The sequence below is a fragment of the Hypanus sabinus genome, chromosome 10 (genome assembly GCF_030144855.1).
Source record: "Hypanus sabinus isolate sHypSab1 chromosome 10, sHypSab1.hap1, whole genome shotgun sequence".
Lineage (NCBI taxonomy): Eukaryota > Metazoa > Chordata > Chondrichthyes > Myliobatiformes > Dasyatidae > Hypanus > Hypanus sabinus.
The window spans coordinates 29,583,507-29,600,470 of record NC_082715.1 but is presented as its reverse complement, the minus strand read 5'-3'; the positions used below and the strand labels follow the sequence as shown (position 1 = coordinate 29,600,470).

Sequence of the window (16,964 nt, the reverse complement as noted above, 5' to 3'; positions counted from 1 at the left end):
ATTTTTTCCAAAGTGTTGCTTCCTCAGAATATTTTTTTGTTTATATTAGATTGTTAGAAGATGAACACATATATAATTTCAGATTACTTGTATAACGTAGGAATTTGGAGAAACAACAAATTAACTTTTATTGAATATAATGTGTTTAATTGCATAATGGTGCTGATGTTTTGTTAAACTTAGTTCAACTAAGTTAAAAATGTTTTGTTAATGATTTTCATTTGTACTCAATATCTGAGGCTTCACGTTTAATTGTCTAACAATAATTTGCCAGCATTGATGGATTCCAGTTGCCCTGGTATCTTTTCTCCATGACCGCATTGTCCTGGTGAAACCTTTCACCATGCTCGTCACTAACAGCACTAAGATTTGCAGGGAAGAAGTCTAAATGAGAATGCAGAAAATGAATCTTTAGTGACATGTTGCATTTCATGGTTTTATATGCTTGAAGCATGCTTTCAACCAGCTGCATGTAGTTTGGTGCTCTGTAGATGCCGAGAAAAATTTCAACAACTTTTGTATATGCCTTCCATGTGATTTTCTCTGGTCCCACTAGAAATTCTTCAAATTGCCTGTCATTGATGACCTGTTTGATTTGTGGACCAACAAAAATGCTTTCCTTAATCTTGGCATCAGTTATTCTGGAAGCATCTGTCTCAACTATCAAAATCTTTCATAGAAATTTTTGTGCCCGGTGAAAGCAAATTCCATCCTTACAGTCCTGAACCCAAAAATTATTACTAAAACCTGTCCTGCCATGCAGCAGCCGCACTGCCTAAGCAAGCCCAAGCATCCCTGGACAAGATAGGAAACTTTCCCGCTTACATTGTAGGCAACATTTTAATTGATGTTATCCAGCATTCTGTTGGTTAAACTTCAAGGAACTTAAGGGACGGGAGTACAAGGAAGACAGACAACTGCCTCCTTACACCATTGTCAATATTCAATATGAATTTGGCTGATCTTATCTCTTGTCTACTGTTTTCTATTTGATCTCTGTAACTTTCCCATTAAAGTCATACAGCATAGAAACTTGTCCATGTTGACCAAGATTCCAACCTAAGCTAGTGCCATTTATTCCGCATTTGGGTCATATCCCTCTAAACTTTTCCTATCCCTGTATCAGTCCGAATCCCTTTAAGTGCTCCCGTCTCGGTCACTTCCTCTGACAGCTCATTCCACATGCTGACCACTGTCCAGGTGAACATTCTGCTCTTATTAAATATTCCCCCTCTCACCTTAAATGTATGGCCTCTGTTCCTTGATACTCCATCTCTGGGAAAGAGGCTCTGCACATTCACCCTATCTGTGCCTCACATAATTTTATACACAGAAGACCGTATGAAGAACAGTAAGCTTTATAAAGTTTATAAAATTGCACTGACTGTCCATAATAACTCTGGACACAGCTCACAGGGTAGAGAATTCTAAGATTTCTGAATTGTTTGGAAGAAGAAATTCTTCCTTATAACAGTCTTAAATGGGTATCCACTTACACTAGATACACCTATCTGAGGGGGCATCTTCTTCGCATCTAGTCTGTCAGGTCCCTCAGGATCGCGTGTATTTCAATTGAAACACCTCCCAGATTCCAGATGGGGTAGGACCAATTTGCTATGTCCTTCTTCATAAAATAATTCTATCATAACTGAAATCAAACTGGTGAACCTTCTTTGTTCTGTCTCTCAGTTATGCATATCTGTTCTTAAGTAACAGGCCTGATCTCATCAACACTCTGTACAGCTGAAACAAGATTTCCTTAACTCTAAATGATATCATCTTCACCATAAACATTTCATCCATTTGCCTTTGCTGTAGCAACATGTTAAATTTTTTTGTTCAAATATACAAAGGAAATAAAATGGAAGTGGGGTTGGAAATGATTCTTGGGGATAGTAGTTCAGAGCAATTGGAAAACCATGACCTAATTATAGACAGACAGCATGGCTTTCTGTGAGACAAGTTGCATCTTACTAACAGGATTGATTTTTTGAGAAGGTGATTGATGAAGGTAGAGCCATGTATATTGTCTACATGGATGTTATTAAGGTATTTGACAAGGGCTCTCATGGGAGGTTCATCTAAAAGCTGTATAGCATTCTCAGTGAATTGGCTATTTGATGCCTGCTGGGTACTCTGTCCTTATATCCTCTGCTGTTTTATATATACTATATATAAATGACCTGGATGAAAATGTAAATGGGTTGGTTGGTAAGTTTGCAGAAATTTGGTTCAGAAAAAGAGGGATGTCTACAATAGATATAGGCAGCATGGAGTAAAGGAATTGCTCGAGGAATATAAATAATGTAAAAGGAATCTTAAGAAAGAGATTAGAAAAGCTAAAAGAAGATACGAGGTTGGTTTGGCAAATAAGGTGAAAGTAAATCCGAAAGGTTTCTACAGTTATATTAAAAGCAAGAGGATAGTGAGGGATAAAATTGGCCCCTTAGAGAATCAGAGTGGTCAGCTATGTGTGGAACCGAAGGAGATGGGAGAGATTTTGAATGATTTCTTCTCTTCGGTATTCACTAAGGAGAAGGATATTGAATTGTCTAAGGTGTGGGAAACAAGTAAGGAAGTTATGGAACCTATGACAATTAAAGAGGTGGAGGTACTGGCGCTTTTAAGAAATTTAAAAGTGGATAAATCTCCGGGTCCTGACAGGATATTCCCCAGGACCTTGAGGGAAGTTTGTGTAGAAATAGCAGGAGCTCTGACGGAGATCTTTAATATGTCATTAGAAACGGGGATTGTGCCGGAGGATTGGCGTATTGCTCATGTGGTTCCATTGTTTAAAAAGGGTTCTAGAAGGAAGCCTAGCAATTATAGACCTGTCAGTTTGACATCAGTGGTGGGTAAATTAATGGAAAGTATTCTTAGAGATAGTATTTATAATTATCTGGATAGACGGGATCTGATTAGAAGTAGCCAGCATGGATTTGTGTGTGGAAGGTCATGTTTGACAAACCTTATTGAATTTTTTGAAGAAGTTATAAGGAATGTTGACGAGGGTAAGGCAGTGGATGTAGTCTATATGGACTTCAGCAAAGCCTTTGACAAAGTTCCACATGGAAGGTTAGTTAAGAAGGTTCAGTCGTTAGGTATTAATGCTGGAGTAATAAAATGGATTCAACAGTGGCTAGATGGGAGATGCCAGAGAGTAGTGGTGGATAATTGTTTATCGGGATGGAGGCCGGTGACTAGCGGGGTGCCTCAGGTATCTGTTTTGGGCCCAATGTTGTTTGTAATATACATAAATGATCTGGATGATGGGGTGGTAAATTGGATTAGTAAGTATGCCGATGATACTAAGGTAGGAGGTGTTGTGGATAATGAGGTGGATTTTCAAAGCTTGCAGGGAGATTTATGCCAGTTAGAAGAATGGGCTGAACGTTGGCAGATGGAGTTTAATGCTGAGAAGTGTGAGGTTCTACATTTTGGCAGGAATAATCCAAATAGAACATACAGAGTAAATGGTAGGGCATTGAGGAATGCAGAGGAACAGAGAGATCTAGGAATAACTGTGCATAGTTCCCTGAAAGTGGAGTCTCATGTAGATAGGGTGGTGAAGAGGGCTTTTGGAACGCTGGCCTTTATAAATCAAAGAATTGAGTACAGAAGTTGGGATGTAATGCTAAAGTTGTACAAGGCATTGGTAAGGCCAAATTTGGAATATTGTGTGCAGTTCTGGTCACCGAATTATAGGAAAGATATCAATAAATTAGAGAGAGTGCAGAGACGATTTACTAGGATGTTACCTGGATTTCAGCAATTAAGTTACAGAGAAAGGTTGAACAAGTTAGGTCTCTATTCATTGGAGCGTAGAAGGTTGAGGGGGGATTTGATCGAGGTATTTAAAATTTTGAGAGGGATAGATAGAGTTGACGTGAACAGGCTGTTTCCATTGAGAGTAGGGGAGATTCAAACTAGAGGACATGATTTGAGAGTTAGGGGGCAGAAGTTTAAGGGAAACACGAGGGGGTATTTCTTTACTCAAAGAGTGATAGCTGTGTGGAATGAGCTTCCTGTAGAAGTAGTAGAGGCCAGTTCAGTTGTGTCATTTAAGGTAAAATTGGATAGGTATATGGACAGGAAAGGAGTGGAGGGTTATGGGCTGAGTGCGGGTAGGTGGGACTAGGTGAGATTAAGGGTTCGGCATGGACTAGGAGGGCCAAGATGGCCTGTTTCCGTGCTGTGATTGTTATATGGTTATATTGTTATATGGTTATTACAAAGACTGGTTGTGTTGTGGAATGTGTAGAAGATTGCCAAATGATGTAGCAGGATATAGATCAATTGCAGATATGGGCAGCAAAATGGAAGTTGAAGTTTAATCCAGCCAAGTGTGAAGTGTGATCAAATGTAAAGGGATGGTACTCTAAATGGCAGGACCCTTAATTGCACTGGTGTATAGCGGGATCATGGGGTCCAAGTTCATATCTCCCTGAAACTGGCTGAACAGGTTGATAGGGCGGTGAAGAGTCTGCCTTTCAAAGGTCAGGCATTGTTTTCAAAGGTCAGGAAGTTATTTTGCAGTTTTTAAAAACTGGGTAGGCCACATATAACATATAACCATATAACAATCACAGCACGGAAACAGGCCATCTCGGCCCTCCTAGTCCGTGCTGAACTCTTAATCTCACCTACTCCCACCTACCCGCACTCAGCCCATAACCCTCCACTCCTTTCCTGTCCATATACCTATCCAATTTTACCTTAAATGCCACAACTGAACTGGCCCCTACTACTTCTACAGGAAGCTCATTCCACACAGCTATCACTCTCTGAGTAAAGAAATACCCCCTTGTGTTTCCCTTAAACTTCTGCCCCCTAACTCTCAAATCATGTCCTTTCGTTTGAATCTCCCCTACTCTCAATGGAAACAGCCTATCCACGTCAACTCTATCTATCCCTCTCAAAATTTTAAATACCTCGATCAAATCCCCCCTCAACCTTCTACGCTCCAATGAATAGAGACCTAACTTGTTCAACCTTTCTCTGTAACTTAAGTGCTGAAACCCAGGTAACATCCTAGTAAATCGTCTCTGCACTCTCTCTAATTTATTGATATCTTTCCTATAATTCGGTGACCAGAACTGCACACAATATTCCAAATTTGGCCTTACTAATGCCTTGTACAATTTTAACATTACATCCCAACTTCTGTACTCAATGCTTTGATTTATAAAGGCCAGCATTCCAAAAGCCTTCTTCACCACTCTATCTACATGAGACTCCACCTTCAGGGAACAATGCACTGTTATTCCTAGATCTCTCTGTTCCTCTGCATTCCTCAATGCCCTACCATTTACCCTGTATGTTCTATTTGGATTATTCCTGCCAAAATGTAGAACCTCATACTTCTATTCCTGCCAAAATGTAGGTATTGCATTCAATTCTGGTCGCCCCATTATAGGAAGTAAGTCACGGCTTTGGAGAAGATGCAGAAGAGGTTCGCCAGGATGCAGTCTGTATTAATGGACTTGGTATATAAGGAAAGCCTGGAGAATATGGAGTTGTTTTCTCTTGAGGAGAGACCTGATAGAGGTTTATAAGATTAAGAAAGGCACAGGTAGAAAAGTACTATCTTTTTTCCAGGGTCAAAATCTCAAATACTAAAGGGAGTGCATTTAAGGAGAAGGAAGGGATGTGCGGGCAAGTTTTCTTACACAGAGATTAGTGGGTGCCTGGAATACACTGCTAGGGATGGTGGTGGAGGCATTTAAGAGATTCTGAGACACGTAAATATGTAGGGAATTGAAGGATGTAGACATTGTGTAGGCAGAGGGATTCATTTAGTTAAGACATTTAATTGGTTCAGCACAACATTGTGGTCAAAGGGAACACTTTTGTGTTGTATCCTGCTAGAATATATTCAATAATAATAGTGGCTGATCCTTCATTTCATTGGCACTCCCCTGTATCAACCCACGATCTTTGATGTCTAAAAATCTTTTGGTGTCTGTATTGAATATAGAGAGTAACTGAATCTCTATGGACCACTTGGCAACAAATTTCAATGATTTACTCACCACTGAATGACAACACTTTGCCTCAGCCCTATCTTGAATGCCCCATCTCATATTTTGAATCTGTAACCATTGGTTCTAGACAACTTAGTCAAAGGAAATTTTATTTCTATATGAACCCTGTTAAGGCCTATAAGAAGTCTGTCCAAATCAATTTGATTTTTTCTCATTCTTGTAAACTTTAGCAAGTATAGGCCCAGTTTGCTTCATCTTTCCTTACAAAACAAAAATATCTCAAACTCTCCTTATTGCTTCTAAACTTCCTTGGACAAGGAAACCCTATTCTGGATGCAGCTTTACCATTGCATTTTATAAATACAGCAAGCCCTCTTCATTCAAATATTTAAATACTCTTGCAATAAAAAGGTGAACATACTACATTTCTTTTCAATTGCTTGCTTCAGATCTGGATAACAATTACTTTGTTCTCTTTTACAATATGTTCAGGAAGTGATATTAATAATAATTTTGAATCTTCCAATGATACATGCTCAAGGGCACCCAGGTGCCTCGATCACCAACATCTTTCAATCTCTCATCATTTAAAAACATACTCAACCTGTTTTTTACTACCAAGGTTTCACATTTTCCCACATTGAATTTCATTCCCCATATCTTTGACCATTCACTTGTCTACATCACCCTCACGCCTTTCTGCATCCTCCTCACAGTTCAAACTATTGCCTAGCTTTAGGTCACCAGCGAGCTTGGTTGTACAACATTTCATCCAAATAATTGATGTAAACAGTTGGTACTGTAGCACCAATCCCAGTGGTACTTGTGGTTACAGACTCCCAATCCAAACACAGTTCATTTATTCCAAACAAGAGAAAATCAGCAGATGCTGTAAATCCAAGCACCACACAGAAAATGCTGGAGGAACTCAGCAGGCCAGGCAGCATCTATGGAGTAGAGTACACTGGGATCACTCCAGACCCACCATTTTAATTCCACTTCCCATTCCCATTCTGACATGTCAGTCCATGGCTTCCTCGACTGTGGCAATGAGGCCACACTCAGGTTGGAGAAGCAACACCTTATATTCCTTCTGGGTAGTCTCCAACCTGATCTCGAACTTCTAGTAATGCCCTCCCCCGCCTTCACCATTCCCCTCTCTCACCTCATCTCTTTAACTGCCTTATCACCTCCCTCTGGTGCTCTTCCTCTTTTCTTTCTTCTCCTATCAGATTCCCTCTTTCCAGCCCAGTATCCCATTCGCCAATCAACTTTTCAGCTCTTTACCTCACCCCTCCTGCTTTCACCCATTACCTTTTGGTTCTTCCTCCTCTCCCCCAACTTTCTTCCTCTGACTCCTCATTTTATCTCCAGTCCTGATGATGGATCCTGGTCCAAAACGTCAACAGTTTATTCATTTCCATGGATGCTGCCAGCCTGCTGAGTTCCTCCACCATTTTGTGTGTGTCACTCATTCCAAATTCCTGCTTTGAGTCTGTTACCCAATCCATAATCAATATATTATTCCATATAGCATGCCACAAAATCTTTTTGAGTGACAGTATTCATTACTCTCACACCACTTAAAACATTCTGCTTTTCCAGGAGGATCATCTATTTGTATTTCTCAACGTTGTACACTGTTTGCCGTAACTTTCCTCACTCTATGTATTTATTTATTCATTTATTATCAAAGTATACAATACTGAAATTCATCCATTCTTTGGGTAGCCATGGAAACAAGAAAGAAAAGAAAGGCAGCACAATCATCAACCCCCAAATCCCACCTCCCCGCACAAAAACATAAACAAAACACATTAAGCACATCGGCCCCCAAATTCCTCCTCCTACACAAAAAAACGAACAAAACAGATCAGGTGTATCAACCCCCTAAAGTAAGGACAATAACGGAGGGAAAAGCCAGCCTTAGGTAAATAAGGAAATACAGGAATGCATCAGACTAAAAGCTTAAGCATATAAAGTCACCAGGAGTAGCGGGAAAATGGAAGATTGGGAAAACTTTAAAAAGCGACAAAGAACCACTAAAGAGCAATAAAGAAAGGGAAGTTAGATTATGAAAATAAACTAGCACAAAATAGAAAAACGGATAGTAAAAGCTTTTTTAATTATATAAAGTGGAAAAGGGTGGCTGAGGTGAATGTATGACCCTCGGAGGACGAGAAGGGGGAATTGATTTTGGGTAATGAGGAAATGGCCAAGACTTTGAGTGACTGTTTTCTGTCGGTGTTCAAGATGGAGGACGCATCTAACATGCCAAAGAGCGATGTTATGGATGTGATGGATGGTGAGGACCTCAATACAATAGCTATCACTAAAAGGGTAGTGCTGAGCAAACTTGCGAGCCTGAAGATAAGATACGTCCCCTGGTCCTGATGGAATGCATCCCAGGGTACTGAAAGAAATGGCAGAAGTTATAGTAAGGCTTTGGTGATAATTTACCAAAATTCTCTGGACTCTGGGCAGATCCCAGCAGATTGAAAGAAGGCGAGTATCACGCCAATGTTTCAAAAAGGATATAGGCAAAAGGCAGGTCACTATAGGCCAGTTAGTTTAACATCCGTAGTTGGGGAAATGCTTGAAGCTACCATTCAAGTAGAAATGGGTTAGTCAATTTGCTGATGACACAAAGGTTGGGGGTGTTCTGGATAGTGTGGAGGGCTGTCAGAGATTACATCGAGACATTGATAGGATGCAAAACTGGGATGAGAAGTGCAGATGGAGTTCAACCCAGATAAGTATGAGGTGGTCCATTTTGGTAGGTTAAATATGATGGTAGAATAGAGTATAAATGGTAAGAATCTTGGCAGTGTGGAGGATCAGAGGGATCTTGGGATCCGAGTCCATAGGACACTCAAACCTGCTGCGCAGATTGACTCTGTGGTTAAGAAAGCATATGGTGCATTGGCCTCCATCTGTCATGGGATTGAGTTTGGGAGCCAAGGGGTAATGTTGCAGCTATATCGGACCCTGGTCAGATCCCACTTGGAGTACTGTGCTCAGTTCTGGTTGCCTCACTACAGGAAGGATGTGGAAACCATAGAAAGGGTGCAGAGGAGATTTACAAGCATGTTGTCTGGATTGCAGAGCATACCTTATGAGAATAGGTTGAGTGAACTCGGCCTTTTTCCCTTGGAGTGACAGAAGATGAGAGGTGACCTGATAGAGGTGTATAAGATGATGGGAGGCATTGATTGTGTGGATAGTCAGATACTTTTTCCCAGGGCTAAAGTGGCTAGCACGAGTGGGCACAGTTTTAAGGTGATTGGAAGTAGATACAGAAGAGATATCAGGGGTAAGTTTTTTACGCAGAGACTGGTGAGACTTGGAATGGGCTACTGGCGACAGTGGTGGAGGTAGATATGATAGGGTCTTTTTAGAGACTCCTGGATTGGCACATAGAGGTACATGGAGGTAAATGAAAAATAGGTTATAGGTAATTTCTAAGATAAGGACATGCTCGCCCCAGATTTGCAGGCCGAAGGGCCTGTATTGTGCTGTAGTGTTTCTACGTTCTATTCTATGTACCTATACAGGAGTCTCTTTAACCCTGATCAATGCCTCTCATCATCTTGTACACCCCCAACCTTTGTGTCATCAGCAAATTTACTAACCCATTTCTTCTTTAATGATAGCTACAAGCATTTCCCCAACTACAGATGTTAAACTAACTGGCCTATGGTGACCTGCCTTTTGCCTACATCCTTTTTGAAACAGAGGTGTCATCAGCAAATGTACTAACCTATCCCTCCACTTCTTCATCCAGGTCATTTATAAAAATCACAAAGAGTATGGGTCCCAGAACAGATCCCTGAGACACACCACTGGTGACTGATCTGCATGCAGAATATGACCTGTCTACAACCACTCTGCCTTCTGTGGGCAAGCCACTTCTGGATCCACAAAGCAACTTCCCCTTGGATCCACAAAGCATTTTCCCTTGGATCCCATGCCTCCTTACTGTCTCAATAAGCCTTTTATGGGGTAGCTTGTCAAATGCCTTGCTGAAATCCATAAACATTACATCTACTGCTCTACCATCATGAATGTATTTAGTCACATCCTAAAAAAATTCAATCAGTCTTGTAAGGCATGATCTGCCTTTCATAAAGCCATGCTGACTAGTCCTAATCATATTATGCCTCTCCAAATGTTCATAAATCTTGAATCTCAGGATCTTCTCCATCAAATAATCGACCACTGAAGTAAGACTCACTGGTCTATAATTTCCTGGGCAATCTCTACTCCCTTTCTTGAATAATGGAACAACATCCGCAAACCTCCAATCCTCCAGAACCTCTTCAGTCCCCATCAATGATGCAAAGACTATCGCCAGAGACTCAGCAATCTCCTCCCTTGACTCCCACAGTACCCTGTGGTACATTCTCCTCTGGTCCCAGTGACTTATCCAACTCGATGCTTTCCAAAAGCTCCTGCACATATTCTTTCTTAATATCTACATGCTCAAGCTTTTCAGTCAGCTGCAAGTCATCCCGACAATCACCAAGATCCTTTTTGCATTGAATGCTGAAGCAAAGCACTCATTGAGAACCTTTCCTATCTCCTCCGGTTCCATACACACTTTTCCACTGCCACTCTTGATTGGTCCTATTCTCTCACTTCTTATTCTCTTGCTCTTAACAGACTTGTAGAATGCCTTGGGATTTTCCTTAATCCTGTCCACCAAGGCCTTCTCATGGCCCCTTCCGGCTCTCCTAATTTCTTTCTTGAGCTCCTTCCTGCTAGCCTTAGAATCTTCTAGATCTCTATCATTACCTAGCTTTCTGAACCTTTCGCAGCTCTTCTTTTTTTCTTGACTAGATTTACAACTGCCTTTGTCCACCACGGTTCCTGTACCCTACCATCCTTCCCCTGTCTCATTGGAACATATCTATGCAGAATTCCATGCAAACATCCAGCCAACATTTGCCACGTTTCCCTGAGAACATCTGTTTCCAATTTATGCTTCCAAGTTCCTGCCTGATAGCCTTATATTTCCCCTTACTCCAATTAAACACTATCTTAACTTGTCTGTTCCCATATCTCTCCAATGCTATGGTAAAGGAGATAGAATTGTGATCACTATCTCCAAATGCTCTCCCACTGCGAGATTTGACACCTGACCGGCTTCGTTTCTCAATACCAGATCAAGTACAGCCTCTCCTCTTGTAGGCTTATCTACATATTGTTGTCAAGTAATCTTGTTGAACACAGCTAACAAACTCTACTCTATCCCAACCCCTCGCTCTCGGGATATGCCTTTCAATATTGGAGAAATTAAATTCTCCCACCACAACAGCCCTGTTATTATTACATCTTTCCAGAATCTGTCTCTCTATCTGCTCCTTGATTTTCCTGTTATTATTGGGTGGTCTATAAAAAACACCCAGTGGAGTTATTGACCCCTTCCTGTTCCTAACTTCACCCACAGAGACTCTGTATACAATTCCTCCATGTCTTCCTCCTTTACTGCAGCCGTGAATACTATCTCTGATCAACAGTGCCACGCCCCCATCTCTTTTGCCTCCCTCCCTGTCCTTTCTGAAACATCTAAAGCCAGGCACTCGAAATAACAATTCCTTCCCCTGAGCCATCCAAGTCTCTGTAATGGCCACAACATCATAGCTCCAAGCACTGATCCATGCTCTAAGCTTATCTGCTTTGTTCATAATATTCCTTGCATTAAAATGGACACATGTCAAACTATTGGTTTGAGCGCATCCCTTCTCAATTACCTGCCTATCTTCCCTCTCGCACTGTCTCCAAGCTTTCTCTATTTGTGAGCCAACTGCCTCTTCCTCTGTCTCTTCAGTTTGGTTCCCACCCCCCAGCAATCCTCGTTTAAACTCTCCCCAACAGCCTTAGCAAACCTCCCACTAGGATATTGGTCCCCCTGGGATTCAAGTGAAACAGGTCTGTCCTGCCCTAAAGGAGGTCCCAATGATCCAGAAATCTGAATCACTGCCTCCTGCTCCAATCCCTCAGCCACGCATTTATCCTCCACCTCACTTTATTCCTGTACTCACTGTCGCGTGCCACAGGCAGTAATATCGAGATGACTACCTTTGTGGTCCTGCTTCTCAACTTCCTTCCTCACTCTCTGTAGTCTGCTTTCAGGACCTCCTCCCTTTTCCTACCTATGTCATTGGTACCATATTTACCACGGCCTCCTGCTGTTCTCCTTCCCACTTCAGGATATTTTGGATGCGATTAGAAACATCCTGGACCCTGGCACCTGGGAAGCAAACTGCCATTTGTGCTTCTTTCCTGCATCCACAGAATCGCCTGTCTGACCCCCTAACTATAGAGTCCCCTATCACTGCTGCCATCCTTTTCCTTTCCCTACCCTTCTGAGCCAAAGGGCCAGACTTTGTGCCAGAGGCACGGCCACTATTGCTTCCTCCAGGTTCCCCCCAACAGTAGGAGTGCTTATTGTTAAGGGGTACAGCCACAGGGGTGCTCTCTCGTCTCTGACTCCTGCCCTTCCCTCTCCTGACTGTTACCCATTTATCTGTCTTATAGAATCTTATCGACCATTTAAAATTATGAAAGGAATAGATAAGATAGTGGCAGGAAAGTTGTTTCCATCAGTAGGTGAGAAAAGAACTAGAGGACATAGCCTCAAGATTTAGGGGTAAGACTTAAGATGGTGATGAGGAGGAATTGCTTTTCCCCAGAGCGGTGAATCTGTGCAATTCTCTGACAAATGAAGCAGTGGAGGCTACCTCAGTAAATATATTTAAGACAAGGATGGACAGCTTTTTGCATATTAGGGGAATTAAGGGTTGTGGGGTAAAGGCAGGTAGGTGGCCGTTAGTCCATGGCCAGATTAGCCATGATCTTATTGAACGTCAGAGCAGGCAGGCTCGATGAGCCAGATGGCCTACTCCTGCTCCTATTTCTTATGTTCTTCAATCCCTCCCTCCCCACATAAAGTAAATCAACATGAGCCTGGAAATCCAGACAAAATGCTGGAGGAACTCAGCAGGCCGGACAGCATCTGCGCGATACAGTACAGTTGACCTTTGGGGCTGAGGCCCTTCATCAGGATTGGAGAAAAAAAATGAGGAATCACACTAGGAGAGTATGAAGAACCACAAGCTGTTAGGTGAAACCGGGAAGGGAAGGGGTGAACTAAAGAGCTTGGGCATTGAATGTTGAAAGAGATACAGGGCTGGAGAAGAGGGAATCTGTTAGAGGACAGGAACCCATGGGAGAAAAAGGGGGAGGAGCACCAGAGGCAGGCGAAAAGCAGTCAAGGAAATAAGGTAAGAGAGGGAAATGGGAATGGGGAAAGGTGTTGGGGGGCATTACCAGAAGTTCGAGAATTTTTTTCCAGCCCTGATGAAGCATTTCAGCCTGAAACATCAATTTTATTTGTTTTCATAGATGCTGCCTGGCCTGCTGAGTTCCTCCAGGATCTTGAATCTGTAGATTTAATATTATTTGTGATCGAATATTAACCTGTTTATTATCTTCCTTTCCCAACTTTTTTTTTAGCTATGGGAATGCACCAAGACTTGTGTTTTATATGTGGGAATCATGCATAAAATCTCTACACATATCTCAGTATGCTTGTATCCAATACTTTGTAAGTCCTGCCCTTTGGGAAAGCAGCGTAGCAATTTCTGATTGCAAAATGATTTGGTGCACTGTTGATTTGAGTATAACATTTGCACTTATTCGATTATTTTAGAAGTTGCCTTTAGAAGTCACTACCTATGGCTTTTCCTCTACACTCACATTCAACAAGAAATCCTTCCTGTAGCCAGACAGTATCTTCCTGCGAGTCACAATCAAAATCAGAGTCAGATGATCCATCTGTGGAATAGATGGTTTGCTGCATACTTGGGTGTAATAGAGTCAGAGAAAGCTACAGCATAGAAGTAGGTCTTTTTAGCTGATTTAGTTCATGCCAACCCATTTAATCCCATTGAACCGCACCGGGACCATAGTCCTCCATATTTCTCCCATCCAGGTACTTATTCAAATTTCCCTTAAATGTTGAAATCAAACCCACATCCATACTTGCGTAGGCAGATAACTGCACACTCTTACCACCGTGTGAGTGAAGAACTTTCCCCCCGTGTTCCCCTTAAACATTTCACCTTTCACCCTTAACCCATGACCTCTAATTGTAGTCTCACTCAATCTCAATATACCTCTCTCAAATCTCCCAATCATTTTGTTGCATTGTGATTTTCTCCACATAGGTTAAAGATTGTAGTATCTCCATGTTATGTTTCTCAGTGTAAGATGCAATGATCATTTGCCCTGTCATTATCCTATGCCTAGCAGAGGACCATTTACTTGAAGGCAGTCCATTGGGTCAGACTAACACAAGGAGTGCCTCCAATCACTCTAGTGACTTCTCCTTCAGCTCTCTGCTCCCACCCTCTGAGATTGTCCTACCCTACAGCTGTCACCCATGTTGGCCAAGAAGAAGCACATTAGATCTGAGCTCTGACAAGCCTCCCAGTAATCAGAGTGGGATTGATGAGGTAACTTCCAGTATATGTATACTGGAATAACCATATTCATCTGCATTTGGGGAATGCTTGCACCTAAATTCTTTTTACCACTTAAATGTTTCTTTAAGTAAACTTTACTTTGAAAATCCTTTATGACCTGTCTTTACCCCATAATGTACAAAGAATTGGTGAAATGCAATTTATGAGCATTTTGCTACTCATGACCCCTTTTCCCATCTATTTTTATGTATCACCAGTAAATGTTAATTCAATACACTTGCTTCTTTCATCTTAATCATTATTATACTCACTGCCTGTTATGTGAGTGTTGTTTAGGGGATCAATGACGGTCCACCATCTCTATCTGCAGAGAAGGATTTGTTCATTGTTGTCTCTGTAACAACTGTTTTTTGACCAGTCAGGGTTGTTAGCCCTGAGCTGAACCCTTGGACTTGGAGGATCAGTTGACCACTCTTAGTCCAGCCTCTACCCTTTGACCTGTTTGTGATGGGTGACCCTACCAAGTGCAAAAGCACAAGGCACTGACTCCAGCCAAAATAACTCTCTGAATCATTGCATCTCCAAAGCCTCTGGCAATGTTGTGGTCCTCCTGGAGGAATCATTATTTTAGGTTGTGAATAACTAAAGCCTCAGCACTGATCCCTGTGACAAATTTGGAGTTGAACATTCCCACCTGACAATCTCTGAGGGTTGCCTGATTGACCCCAGTCTGTGTGCAGAGTTAGTTAGAAACTGAAAGTGTAACATTGCTATATTACAGGCAAATGAGGGGTGAAACTAGCTCCCAATTGCTTACCAGTGTAGCTGATGAAAAATGACACTGACATTCTGTGATGAATGAATCAGGCTTGCTGGGGTGCCACACATCAGATTACCAGCCAGGAATTACTATCAGATCTCACGATGGAGATGAGGTTTATCAATAAAATATTATATTTCTTGTCTTAATTGCAGGTCTGGACCTTCAGGGAAGAAGAGAAACTAAGAATCAAAACTCAATAAAGTTGTTAAATTTTCAAATCACCAACACAATGACCATAGTGACCATTTCATAAAATAATCATTATAGTGATAGGCATATGTTTAGGAATACACATTGTGCAAACATTCTGCATTTGCACCAATTTTAGCAACCAAGTGGTCAATTAAGAGTTATATGCGTGTTCAGTTCAATTTTCATTGATTTCAAAGTCAAGCATATTTCTCCATCTAGTGGCCAGAAGTTGCTGAACAATGAATATGTCTTAACATCCGATTGTCACTGGCCTTGGACAATGGGAGACAAACTTCCATTCATCTCCTTTCAGAGCACAATGAAGCTTATCTTAAAGAATTAAAAAACAAGCTTTTAAATAAATTTCTTTTCCTTTAACTAATAGCGGGTGCATATGAAGTATGTATTGCAGAGAGTGAAGAATAGTTTAAATGAATCCACCTAAATTACAGATATGTCATCATACACAATCCTGGGATTTATTTATTGTGGGCATCCTCAATAAATCTATAGAATAATAACGAAAGGTTCAAAAAACTAGGTAATGATAGTGATCTAGAAAATTATAAGGGGCTAGCAGGAAGGAGCTTAAGAATGAAATTAGGAGAGCCAGAAGGGGCCATGAGAAGGTCATGGCGAGAAGGATTAAGGAAAGCCCCAAGACATTCTATAAGAATGTGAAGAGCAAGAGAATAAGACGTGAAAGACTAGGACCAATCATGTGTGACAGTGGAAAGGTGTGTACGGAACTGGAGGAGGGAGGGCTGCTGAATACTTCGCTTCAGTAATCACTATGGAAAAGGAACTTGGCGATTGTAGGGATGACTTACAGCGGACTGAAACACTTGAGCATATAGACATTACGAAAGAGGATGTTCTTGAGATTTTGGAAAGCATCAAGTTGGATAAGTCACCAGACGATATATACCCCAGTCTACTATGGGAAGCATAAGCTAAGCCTCTGGTAATGATCTTTGCATCATCATTGGGGACAGGAAAGGTTCCAGAGGATTGGAGGGTTGCAGATGTTCCCTTGTTCAAGAAAGGAGTAGAGATAGCCCAGGAAATTACGGACCAGTGAGTCTTACTTCAATGGTTGTTAAGTTGATGGAGATGATCCTGAAAGGCTCATTTGGAATGAACATTTGGAGAGGCATAATATTAGGAATAGTCAGCATGGCTTTGTCAAAGGCAGATCATGTCTTACAAGCTTATTTGAAATTTTTGAGGATGCCACTAATCACACTGATGAAGGTAGAGCAGTGGATATAGTGTATATGGATTTCAGCAAGCCATTTGATCAGGTACCCCATGCAAGGCTTATTGAGAAAGTAAGGATGCATGGGATTGAAGGGACCTTGCTTTGTGGATCTAGAATTGGCTTGCCCACAAAAGGAAAGGAGTGGTTGTAGACAGGTCATATTCTGCATGGAGGTTGGTGACCAGTGGTGTGCCTCAGAGATCTGCTCTGGGACC

General features: G+C 41.5%; 1 protein-coding gene across 1 annotated transcript in view; it reads left to right on the top strand.

Annotated features, from left to right (window-relative positions):
• LOC132400537 (adhesion G protein-coupled receptor F4-like) overlaps positions 1-16,964 on the top strand; it is a 116,654-nt gene that overhangs the window by 43,176 nt on the left and 56,514 nt on the right. The gene's annotated exons all lie outside the window — the stretch shown is intronic.